Here is a 10,158-nt window from a genome sequence, read left to right on the forward strand (position 1 = left end):
GATGCCAAAAAGAATACACACGAGTATGAATCCAAGTCAAACCACACAAACACACACACACACACAGACACACACACACACACACACACACACACTGGGCACCATGGCCTTTAGGCTTTACAGTTGCATTGATGTCCCAGCTGTCTCCTGCTGATAACACACACAAAGCACACACACACACACACACACACACACACACACACACACACACACACACTCTAGCTCTGTGTGAATGTATAATTCAGTGTTTGCAATGCTACATATTTCCTCTCTGTACCACATTAGAATGGCTTTTTGTCACCCGAGTGTTCAATCTGATCCAATATCTCGACATATATTATACAGAATATACAGCAAAGGAAACCCGGGACAAAACGTCTTATAATATGTGTCTGTAGTTTTTATTGCAACAGTTTTCATTCAAAATGTTGACAATGTTGTTCTAGTCTAATGAATCTTATCGCTAATTCGAGGAGGCTAACTCTGAATTCACACTGTCAGCAATGCAAAGCGACAAAACAACATAAAGTCATTCAACGTCTATTAGAAACAGTGATTTACAGACAGTTTATGAGAGAGATTTTCTACATCCGAGTCTAATCTCGGTTCCACTATAAATCCGAGTCGATCCAGAGTCTGTTGTGCTTTATGTAAAGTACGGAAAAATAATATGAGATGCTCTATAACACAGTTCCTGAATCTATATGACTGGAGTCCAAACTGTGGGCTCCAAGTCAAGTTTGGATACCCCACCTCTATAATCAACTATAGAAACCATTTTTATAGTATTCAAGTAAAGTTCAGAGTTGCTGAGTCCCTGTCGGCGTTGTCCAATTTAAGGCCACAGTCCCCAGCTGGGATGCACTTATTTCCAGGGATTTCAGAACAGTGTAAGAGATATTGCATCATTGGGTAGGCTTGGCCTATTTGATAATCTAATCTTAACCCTAACCGTAACCGTTTTTGGTTGTTTATTTGTTTTCTAAAATTGCTTAACTGTAAGATAATAAAGCATAATAGATATAAAATATAAAATCTACCTGTATGACTGTTTTGTCCTTCATTATCCATCATAGGTATGGTCTTTTTCCAGGACCTCCAGAAACACGCCCACTTTTCGTCGTGGTAACGAAACCCCTGGAATTTAGTGAATGGCGTCCCCAGCTCTAGGGTCCAAGTTCAATAAACAATCCCTATTTGTAGTCTCTTAGTTGAGTCCACAATATGTAGCTCTGAAGACAAGCTAAGGATCCTATTTAAGATGTTCAGGAAAAGGCATCTCTACAACTAAGGTCCACTATATCTCTGATAACCCTAGTCCTAGAGTCAAGGTTAAGTCCAAAGTACCTGTCAGCAGTGTCCACATTAATACTACATTTTGCCGAAGCTTCTTAAAGAAATGTAAGCAAAAAGATCCTATTTCAAGTATAGTCTTCAAGTTAAGACCACAGTCCCTAGTCCAGATAGTCCAAGTCAAGTCTGGAGACCCTAGCTCTAGAGTCCTGTTTGAGGTCAGAATCCCTAAATGTAGTGTTCAATTTAACACCATAGCTCTCTGCTTTATAAGATACGTGTCTATTGATACTTTCATGGCTGTCTAATGAGATTTAAGATTTCTGTCAACGTCTGGTATGTCTCTGATGTTGACCATGTGGAGTATCAGTCAAGTCCAGTCCTCTCATCTGCAGTGTCCATCTTTAGACCATACGAGTCCTAGCTCAAGACCCTAGAATCCCACATTTTCCTCAGATTTCCTCAGAGTGTTTACCTCTGAAGCTTGAGTCGAGTCCAGAGTCTCTAGCCCTAGGTTCTAGCCCTTAGTTCTGAATTAAATCTAGAGCCTCTATCATTTCCATTACCATGATGGTCTTTATTCTGGAGTCTTTCTCCATGGTGTTTCTCCGGGGTGAAACACTACTACACAACAGGGCATTATTTATCTAACAAACCTGCTAGTCATAGCCAATTATACAGGCAACAGTCATTTAAGCATACACAGGAAAAGTAGGTTGAACATATGGGGAAACTTAATCAAGAAATTATTTATGAATTTTAAAAATAGAAGGTATGTTTCAGATTAGATCAGGAAATATCAAACACATCAAATTGCAATTATATTATTTACATGGAACCTAATACGAGTGTATACTGGGAGCTCAGTGTGTAAACAGACAAGTAACCACATTTTTCATTTCACAGATTTCATTTTGTTTCCTAGTGATCTCTGTGTGAAGCACAGATGGAGATGCTGGTAAGAAAAAGAATTCTAATGAGAACGCTTCAGGTTGTAGTGAAAACACAGTTTTACAATCTGTTCAATGCTCAACCTCAAGCTATTTTCTCCCAGACGGCACATCAATCGAATCTCTTGCTTCCTTTACCCCACGTCACCCCAACACTTTTTATGTCTGCATATTTCTCTAGATTGTCTTGAACAGATTTAAATCACCTTGTCAAACCTCATCGTAATGGTACCTTCTAACCAGAGCACAGGTCAAATGTGGATGAAAGCAAACATGAGGAACTGTGGAGTTCTTCTTCAGTGAACATCTGAAGCTGTTAGCACATTCACCATCTGGTTTGTGTTCCCAAATTCCAGCAAATCATCATGCTCGGATGCACAAATGAGCTCGGCTAAACGAGCTTCTGTAGGCCATTTAGGGACCAATGTTCTAGTCTCTGTGTAGCAGACATGCTGACTGTTTCGCAGTTTACGCCAGAGTTTCATACCTGAATGTCGCAGTAACACTGCTATGAGTTATCACTCCAAACTTCTAGTCCTCTGCAAGATAACATAAGCCAATCATCTGCACTTTAAATATATGGAATATATACATATATTCATGAATTTAAACTCAGCCAATATCAATTGACCCCTTGGGAGCTCTCCACCTTCCCCCATCTCGCATTAGTGATATTTTATAAGCTAAAACAGATGAATGACAGCTTCTTCCCCCAAGTGCCTGGGGAGTATTATGAAACCCTGAATACATACATGTAGAACTTACCCCACTCTTCCACCCAAACGCCCTCAGATAAGAGAATCCTTTATTTGTCCCACAGTGAGGAAAATTTGCATAGCTGCAACAGATAAAGAAAGGATAAAAAAGTTATCTGTGGCAACTTGAGTTAAATTTATAAGATATATTATAGAGAGACTTTTGTGGTGGTCCACCTGATTCGATTCCCAGGCAGGGAGCTGAACCAGTCATTCAAGGGTTAACTCTCAATGCTGATCCCGAGCCTGGATAAAAAATGGGAGGGAAAGAAAAGGCATCCAGCGTAAAACATGTGCCAAATCTAATATGTGGACCAAATAGGACGTTAATACAAAATTACTAAAGTGAGAGCAAAATACCTGTAAACTGAATCAGAGGAAATCTAACAGAAACTCTGAAATTTAACAAACAAAGAGATTTAACCTGAAAACCTGAGATCACTTAAAAATACCCATTTGCACAAGAATCTGAAATATTCTCGAGATTTGAAATACAGTTTCCTTTAAACGAAATCATTTGTTTCCTCAAAAATAAAGGTTTGAAATTTAATTACAAATGAAAAGTTTAAAATTTGTAAAAAGGAAAAAAAAAGGTTTTCACTTTTTGGTTACATTTTTTTCTGGTTTATTGATTAGTTACATAACAGATTCAAATAAAATTGTTTATTTACACATGTGTATTTTTACATTTCAATTTTTTTGAATTTTGTTATTTTTGTTTCTCAAAAACTGAAATTTTTGAAATAAAAAAAAAACCTCTGGAAAAGTTAGGTTTTTTTTTTTTGTCTATAGTGCTCAGACTTTCTACATTAGTTCATAGTATTAGGTTCCAGAATTTCATATTTCTGCAATTTAAGATCGTTTGGTTCACAGTGATTGGGCTGATCAAATTTCACCAGCACATCAGACTTCAATTATTTAGTCTAATCATTTTGCCTGATATGTTTTTTAAAGATGTGGAGGTGTGTGGATGTGAGTCAGTGTGCTCCTTCTGCAGTTTTGTTCCTCAGGGACTCCAGGTGGTTTCTCACCATTTTCTTTCTCAAGAAACCAATTTACCAGAATAATTATATAAATATAAACCCTACAGAAAGACAGAAAGAAAATGAAGTGTCCTTTATCTGAAACACTTTTCATCAAGGAATGAATTGGATTATTAGCAGAGATTCCTTTTTCCTTTCTTTCTTTTTCTTCTGATTGACAGATACATCATGATGTCATCAAAATCAGCTTTGCTTCCGGAAATGAATCTCGTCGCCTTCGTGTTAGGATTTTTTGGTCGTGCATCTTCTTCAAATTAGCATCTAAACATCATATCCTGTGAAGTTGGTTCCAAACACCAAACGTTTTCAGTCTTTAGAATAACAGCATCCTCAAGAGCAGGAGGAAAAGAAGACGTCTGGATTTCGATATGCTTTGACATTTGCTTTCTCTCAGAATCGTTCTGGTCGATAGCAGCTGTCTTCATTTTCTCCTCGACTGGAGAACAGCCGATCTTCAATAACTCTCGCTTTCAAAACATGTTTATACTCAGCTTCATTCCCAGTGTGGCCATTTTCCTCGCTCCAGGAAATCGGTCTCAGTTCAACAATTTATTATCTCCGGCCCAGAGGGAGCCGCTTTACCGTCGGGTCCAGAACTCTGAATCCGCTAGCAGGACCCGAAATATCTCATCCGCTCTACACTAATTTCATTTCTCAACTAGGATTCCAGCAATCATCATGCTCAGTTGAGTTCCTCAGTGGAGGTGGAGCACCAACTATGGAAAACAGATAGAAAGAAGGAAGAAAAAATCAACAACAAAAAAATTCTGACCCAAATTTAAGATTCACTTTGGAAAGATGCTCAAATTTATTGATTGCTGAAAATTAGATTAATAATAATAATAATAATAATAATAATAATAATAATAATAATAATAATAATAATAGCAAATTAAAAATATATAATTTTGTAACATCACATTTTGTAAAAGAACAAAAACAATTTTATTTAGTTTTTATTAAAGTATGAAGTGATTCTGATTTCAGTCTCAGCATGAAATCAAGCTCTGCTGCTCTGTACAACACAACAAACCCAACATCAAAACCACAAACATGACATCAAAACTAACACAATGATGACAAATCTAACAACACAACATAACACTAACAACACAACGACATAGTAACAAAATCAACACAAAGACAAACTCAAAAACAATACAAAACTTAAAATATGACAACAAAACCAACAATTCAACAACAAATTAACAACACAACAAAACCAAAAACACAACCTCAAAACTAAAACAACAACAAGACAAAAATATGACAAAACATCCCATGCTACACAGCTCCAGTCCTTGCTTAGCAACCTTATTTAAGGTCCAGGATTTGTTATTAATGACAACTTCAGGATGCTTTGATAAACTCGCCCTGCTTCTGCATCTGAATATCTTTCTGCTGAACGTAATCACAGAACGTTTACATAACCTTAATGAAACGTTAAGAGCACTTTACAGACCGAACCCTGTGGGACTCAGTAATGAAGACAGGAGTTTAGATTCTCCAATAAATGAGCTCTAAAGCTGAGGAGCAAGAAGGCACCTTAAATCAGGAGCAGTGAAGAAGCCATCAGAGAGCCTGAAGTCAAAGGTCAGCAACTTGACTCTCTTCTAATCAGCTTTTTCAATCACGGCCCACAGAATAGAGGTCACACACTGTGCTAGAGGCTACTGCACACACACACACACATACACACGGCTAGAGGCCACTGCACACACACACACACACACACACACACACCCACACCCACGCACATACACATGGCTAGAGGCTACTGCACCCACACCCACACACATACACACGGCTAGAGGCTACTGCACACACACATACACACGGCTAGAGGCCACTGCACACACACACACACCCACACACATACACACCGTGCTAGAGGCTACTGCACACACACACCCACACACATACACACGGCTAGAGGCTACTGCACACACACATGCACACACACACACACACACACACACACACACACACATACCGTGCAAGTGGCTACTGCACACACACACACACACACACCCGCACACACACACACACACACACACACACACACACACACACACACACACACACACACACACACACAACTAGAGGCTACTGCACACAGACTACCTCACACACACGCACACACAGAGAGGCCACCTCAGACACACACACACAGGTTACATCAGACAACACACACAAACACACACACGCGGCCTTTAGGCTACTGCACACACATAAACACACACTCAGACTTCCTCACACACACACACACACACACACACACACACACACACACACACACACACACACACACACACACACACACACACACACACAGAGGCTACATCACACCTCGGCCTCGTCTCATCTCTGACCGACTCACAGATGTTTTTCTGTCTTTCTCTGTCACACCTGTAGCATCCACACCTTCCTACTAAATCTACTGCAACAAACCTCGAGCAAATTCCACATTAAAGACACAAAGCATGACATACTGTACATCGGGATGTGACGTTACTATAGACACACACACAAACATCATAGTGTAACAGTGTATGGATGAACAGACGGCTGCTGAAGTCTTCTAAAAGTTTTCTCGTGTTGAACATGTTCTCTTCTCTCCCTGGTGACTCCTTAGAGATTCAGTGTGTCACACAAACCTGCCACTTTAATTCCTTTTTTTTTAAATACGATGTAAAAAAAAAAAAAAAAACCCTAAATTTCTAAATTCTCCATAGCTCAGATCTAATGTACATGTGTATAAGAAGAGAGCAGATTATAAGGGAAGTCACTGATGATAAGGTCACTGATGATAAAGTCACCGATGAGCTCATTAAGTTTTCACACCCATGAGTCAGTTTGCCAGAGACTTATTTGGATACTTTTGAACCTTCATACATAAAAAGTAAAAAACATCATCTAAGGGTCATGTGATGGGGAAAAAACATTTTCATTCACTGGTCAGAAATATAGTGAAGTGTGAAAGAAATCAGAACTTGAGATCTAGCTTTAAAATAAACTAATTAATTCAAGATCTAGCTTAAAAAAGAAGTTAATTATTAAAAAGAAATCTGCAAATTTCCAGAGCAGCTGTATGGCTCTGTCCTTTCCTTTCGTTCACTTCAAAAAAAAAAAGAATAAATAAAGGAAAAAGATTTCCCTAAACACATATTTGGGTGTTTGATTCTGCAGACGAGTCGATTCAGAACAGACGAGTCGATTCAGAGTCAAATCTCATAATCATCAAAGCTGTAAGTGTAAATACAATCCTTTCGGTTGATGATAAGTCCAATTGTTAGAAAGTTCAGTAAACGAGGTTCCCAGCCGAGAGTTCTCGAGCCCATTTCTGGTTCTGTTGTGTAGCTTTATATGTATTTATTTATTTATTTTTATTTTTTCTATTTACTTTGGATGCAGTCAGTAAGCATTGAAGAAGGTGCAGTGGCAGCAAAGTGAGGTGTGTGAGTCAGTTAATATTACAGCCATTGACAGTGTGTTACATGAGAAACGAAGCCAGGAGAATTAGTTATAATGATGAGGTGTGTGTGTGTGCGTGCGCGTGTGTGTGTGTGTGTGTGTGTGTGTGTGTGTGTGTGTGTGTGTGTGTGTGTGTGTGTGTGTGTGTGTGTGTGTGTGTGTGTGTGTGTGTGTGTGTGTGTGTGTGTGTGTTGTTCCCACTATTCTATTATGGCAATTTTCCAAGAGTCAATTTCAAAGGAGGACAATTTGTAGCAAAACAAGGTGTGTGTGTGTGTGTGTGTGTGTGTGTGTGTGTGTGTGTGTGTGTGTGTGTGTGTGTGTGTGTGTGTGTGTGTGTGTGTGCGTGTGTGTGTGTGTGTGTGTTGCCTCTATTTGGCAGGAGGACAAGATTGAAAACGTCAATTATTCGGATCAAACAAACTTTACCGTATCATGACTAGCTCTCACTTAAAGCCGAGTTAAAAAAAAATAATAAAAAAATTCCAGAATGTTCCACATTAATCACAAACACAGTCAGCAAGCAGAGGAAGTCAGCCATGACCAAGCACACATTCTGCCTCGAAATCACACACTCCTTCCTCTGGCTTTCTTTCCGTTCTTCAAACAAGTGCCAGAAGAATGATTCAGTGTCTTGGAAAGAAAAAAGAGGGGAGAAATTTACAGCTGGCATGATGCCAAGATCCGAAAGCCAAGTGTGACTGGAGGTGTGTTTACTGGTGGAAACGAATCAACGACGTCCCACGGAGGCAGAGTCACTGGGGTGGGGTTTTAAGGGGGTATCGTGTGTTGATCAGGTGTCCCGTATGGCAAGAGTCTCCATTGTCAGAGGAGTTTTGTGGTTCATCACTAACATGACAAGAGTAAAAGAGGAAAACAGGAAGTAGGTGTTTTCAGATTGTTCCACAACATCAAATGTTAAATGTAACGTCTTTTTATAAGTCGAACTTTGATTCCAAATACAACTGACGCTTATGGTGTGAGAGATTCTTTACAGCTTTGTTAGCAAAAAACTCTCAGTTCTATGCTACAGTCTTTTCCTTCCTTTCTTCCCATCTATTTCCGGAGCTTCCTAAATTAAACAAAGACACCATCCAGCCAGCTAATTCTGCCATGTTAGCATGTTCACGCAGGCCCTCGGAGGAAACCGTGTCTCGGATATCTCACAGCGGTTGAGTCGCACAAACGTGGACGAGGTCGACTAACCAGCAGATCGTTCCATCATCTGACGCAACCATTTGTATTGGCGAGACGTTTATTATTCATGCTCGACAGAGGGAAACGTTCCGGGTGGATGAGAGAAAACAAATACATTCCTCCGACGGAGCCTCTCGACTTTTGCTTACACGTGTCGATATATCAGAATTTTCACCAGAGAGGAAAGTCCCAGAGGAAAGCCGCTGCTGAGGGAAGACGGTTCTCTTAATCGCACTGATGATTAGAAAGGAAAAAACACAAGACAGCAAAAACAAAAACACAAAAACAAAGCAGCAATAAATAAATAAATAAATCAGCAGCAAACAGAAAGCTGCATGAATGGAAAGTGGAAATTGATTCTATAAAAAAAAAAATTTAAGTTCATTTTAAAACTTTTATTTCTTGAACATTTATGACAAGAAACATATCAGTTAGCATAAAATAACTAAGAACTTTTAACTAGAACACAAAAGCAAGCTAAGAAGAGACCAATAGTGTAAAAAGGTAAACAGTCTTTTAAACACTATCATGTGATGTTAAGTGATGATCACAGAGCTTTTTGTTTTAGATTTATTGTGTGGGTAAGAAGTGGCCTGGCTCTCTTCCTGTGTGCCCATTTTGGTTCTTAGCTGAATGGCTAAATTCTGTGCTAGCGTTTTAACCACCAAGGTCTTACCACCCACTGTAACAGAATGGATGCTAATTCTCCTAACCAGCAGTGTGTGTGTGTGCGTGTGTGTGTGTGTGTGTGCGTGCGTGCGTGTGTGTGTGTGCGTTCGTGTGCGTGTGTGCGTGCGTGCGTGCGTGCGTGCGTGCGTGCGTGTGTGCGTGTGTGTGTGTGTGTGTGTGTGTGTGTGATGTATTTTATACTCAAGAGTTTGAAATGCTAGTTTTGGATTTGGTGTTAAATGAAGCACACAGTGTGCATGTGTCTTTCCTGTAGAGTTTTACATCTCACTGAGTTAATGACTCATCACCAAAGGCTAGAAATGTGTGTGTGTCTCCAGCAGCTTATTTAATTGTGTATGGAAGGCAAGGTAATGGTGGAGTGTGTGGAACGTCTGTGTAGTGTTTCTATTTTGTCGTTCTCAACATTTTGTGTTGAGAACATTATCACCGTAACCTCCTGGTCCTCGTCGTCTCTGGCAAAAAGCAGTAAAATTTTCACAAATGACCAACAGAACAGCTACAGTAGCGTTGTTCAGGATAAAAACAGTAATATTTTTAATAACAACTTACTGTAAGCACACAAGTTAGCATCGAAAGGATAAAAACAGTAAACAAATCATGTAGAATGAACAGAACAGCTAGCGTTAAAAGGCTAAAATACTGAACAAAATGATAAATGCAACACTTTTGTTTTTGCCCCATTTATCATAAGCTGAACTCAAAGATCTAAGACTATTTCTATGTACACAAAAGGCCCATTTCTCTCAAATATTATTC

General features: G+C 39.3%; 1 long non-coding RNA gene across 2 annotated transcripts in view; it reads right to left on the minus strand.

Moving 5' to 3' along the window:
* The window catches only part of LOC113635545, a 6,202-nt gene extending 2,660 nt beyond the window's left edge, over window positions 1–3,542 (minus strand). For both annotated transcript variants that reach the window (XR_003438850.2, XR_003438851.2), the window contains exons 1-2: window positions 3,176–3,542; window positions 3,009–3,081 (exon numbers count right to left, since the gene is read on the minus strand). This is a non-coding gene — a long non-coding RNA (uncharacterized LOC113635545). The remainder of the gene's footprint in view (window positions 1–3,008; window positions 3,082–3,175) is intronic.
* Between the last annotated feature and the right edge of the window lie 6,616 nt (window positions 3,543–10,158).

The sequence above is a fragment of the Tachysurus fulvidraco genome, chromosome 7 (assembly GCF_022655615.1).
Source record: "Tachysurus fulvidraco isolate hzauxx_2018 chromosome 7, HZAU_PFXX_2.0, whole genome shotgun sequence".
NCBI classification, from domain to species: domain Eukaryota; kingdom Metazoa; phylum Chordata; class Actinopteri; order Siluriformes; family Bagridae; genus Tachysurus; species Tachysurus fulvidraco.